At 36.2% G+C, this 2805-nt stretch overlaps 1 protein-coding gene across 1 annotated transcript in view; it reads left to right on the top strand.

Annotated features, from left to right (window-relative positions):
- Positions 1–2805, top strand: part of LOC117102043 — a 38395-nt gene that overhangs the window by 34823 nt on the left and 767 nt on the right. The gene's annotated exons all lie outside the window — the stretch shown is intronic.

The following is a 2805-nucleotide window of genomic DNA, read 5'->3' as shown; positions in this document are numbered from 1 at the left end:
GGGGGGGGGGGGGGGGGGGGTTCGTCCGAACCCCTTGAACCCCTTGGATCCGCCACTGTAACCTGTAGCTCACGGGTCGTTTATTTGTCCACACTTGGTACTGTTGCATGTAGGCTATCTTGACCATCAGTACAGCCATTTACCAGTGAAAGAACTAGTAAAAGTGTTGAATCAATGAATTCTACGTCAGCTAAATGTAATTACTGTAGACGGTTGATCTGAAAACCGTAGCTTCATTGTGTTCAAGGGCGTCGATCCGTGGTTGAAAGTTGGGGGGACGAATTGCAAAATAAGAAAGTCTGGGGCCGTAATGCCAATTCTTGGCTGGGGGAAGGGGCCGCATAGGGCCCCCGGTGGGCCAAAGGCCCTTGAAGCTATGGCGTCTATAGCCTTTTATAAGTCGTATGTAATTGATTTTAAGGAATGGAATGAACATTTATTTCCACACTACAATTTCAAAATACAGTGGTGGATCCAGGAATTCGCCCAGGAGTCCAGGATTTAGGGGCCCGGGCTTCCACCCCCACTATTTGGAAGGTAAAAATGAAAAGGAAAGAAAGAAAAAGTGATGGCCCAAAACGCCTCAGAGGTTAATTTTGAGGGGGAATACCCACAGACCCCTAGGATGTTGTTATTTCGATCGACCTAGCTTTTCCCCCTCCCACCTTCAGACATCTGTCGATGCGCCCCTGGGAAATTAGGGAAAGACTTTCACACATTGAGGGTCTATAACACCTTAGCTTGAGCATATTTGGGGCTGAGGTAAGAAAAATTATGATTATGGCACCTCTAGTTTGCCGGAAATGGTACTCTGAGACTTAAATTTGAATATAATTTTCTCAGATTTCTCCACTTTTGAATTTTTGAAAAATTTAGGGAAGGTGGGGCGGCTGGGCACTAATTAGCTTGTGACGTATTGGAACCATGAAAAACAAATAATAAACTTACAAGTCACTCTAATTTAGCCTCTTTGCATGTACATTCTTTTAAAATCAATCAAGAGGTTTTCCTTTTCTCCTCTTGTTGAATTTCACTTTGTGCAAGTAGTATTGCGACTACACAATTGTAGTGGAATTTAGTGGAAATACTAACTTCTAATTTACAATAAAGCAGGACTAGGGAGATATGAAGCACACAACCTTAGTTGAACCTGGTTCAACTTTGCCGATTGCTGCAGACGAATCGGGGTGCCTTCCCGATTGCGTCAGAGCAACTAGCAATGCACCGATTCGTCTGCAACGTGATCGGCACACAACCTTAGTTGAACCACGTTCAACCTTCCTGGCAACTATCGGCGACTGTCACCGATAGTGTGAGCGATTGTATGGAAACCGAGCTTGACGGGGAGTCTTCCTGATTGCGTCGGGGACTGCTATGCAGTACAGCGATTGCACTGAAAACGCTGTAGCGAATGTGTAGCGATTTTATGGAAAATGAGCTCTAGTATTATAGGCATGAGTGATAGATAATAAATTCAGAGAAGAGTAAGCTGACTGAGGTCTTCCAATTTTCAGAGGAGGCCAATGGGACCGCCACTCCCCGCCGCCCGGTCAGAATAATGGGTTCTGGATATAGGTGTCTGACGCACATTGCCTAATTTCTTAGCAGCTGTTGTGAGACGTTTTAAAAAATGATTGTGCACGTTGAAATTTATACTGAATATACAGTAAAATTTTACTTTAGAGCATATGAGAATATTAATAATGTTAAGAATGTGAAATTTGTTTACATCACCAGGATGCGTTTATTCAAAGCGGAACGTTTAGCCTATTTGTATAAGTTATTTGTAAACGATTATTATTTCTACGTTCAAATTATGTCTTTAGATGTTATTTTCTTATTTTATTATATATCTTATTAAGTTTTATTTATTGTCCAAGTAACAGTATATCCAAAACAATAAAATTATTATACAGTACTCTTAGGATTGCCAAAAAAGTTAGCTTTATCAGCGGCTCTCCAAAATGAATCCTTAACATGTAGATTAAATTAAAAAATTAAAAGAAGTACTAGGTTAAAAAATATGCTAATGCTAAAATATTATCTATACAATAATGTTTAAAAGAATACAGGAAAATAATAATAAGCATTTGTCAACTATAAACATGATATTTTTCTACATTAAAGCTTAAGATTAGATTTTGTTTTCAGTTTATTAATAAGGCCTATGCCCCAATGATTGTTTCTTTTCAGATTTGATGATGATAGTGCTTGTATCTGTGTCATCCGTTGCAGCAGTTGTAGTCCTGATTTTAGTTTATAGGTGTGTATGCCAAAAGTTTGTTAATAATTTAGTTCCGGGTTAAAATTAGAAATCATAATAAATAATTAAAAAAATTCTTATTTTCCTAAATCTTCTGTTTTGATACCAAATAAAGTTTAAGGCCTATAAAGCAAGAATAGTTTAACATTTATACTGTTGCTATGTGAATTTCTATACCATATATTATGTATCATGGTACAATATCGAGATAAACTTTAAGCCCTCTTGTGATGTTATAATTATATATAAATTATATATAACAAATAACTATTATATTATATCATTTTGGAGGTTGGGGCAACTGTGAAATTCCAAATTTTATTTTTCATTCAAATACATATTTTATATATACTTATAAAATTACCCCAACATGGTTTAGAATTTATTTCAGCTTATCTATTTTTTTTTAAATTATGAAGATGAGGATTATTTTGGTCACTGTTTACCTATATTAAGTTTACGGTGCTACTAAGCAAACATAATTTGAATATTTTATATATATATATATATATATATATATATATATATATATACTATATATA

Source organism: Anneissia japonica, unplaced genomic scaffold (assembly GCF_011630105.1).
Source record: "Anneissia japonica isolate Jap-2015-1 unplaced genomic scaffold, ASM1163010v1 scaffold997_len2565447_cov190, whole genome shotgun sequence".
Taxonomy (NCBI): domain Eukaryota; kingdom Metazoa; phylum Echinodermata; class Crinoidea; order Comatulida; family Comatulidae; genus Anneissia; species Anneissia japonica.
The sequence above is the reverse complement of the archived record's forward strand: the minus strand, read 5'-3'. Positions and strand labels throughout refer to the sequence as shown.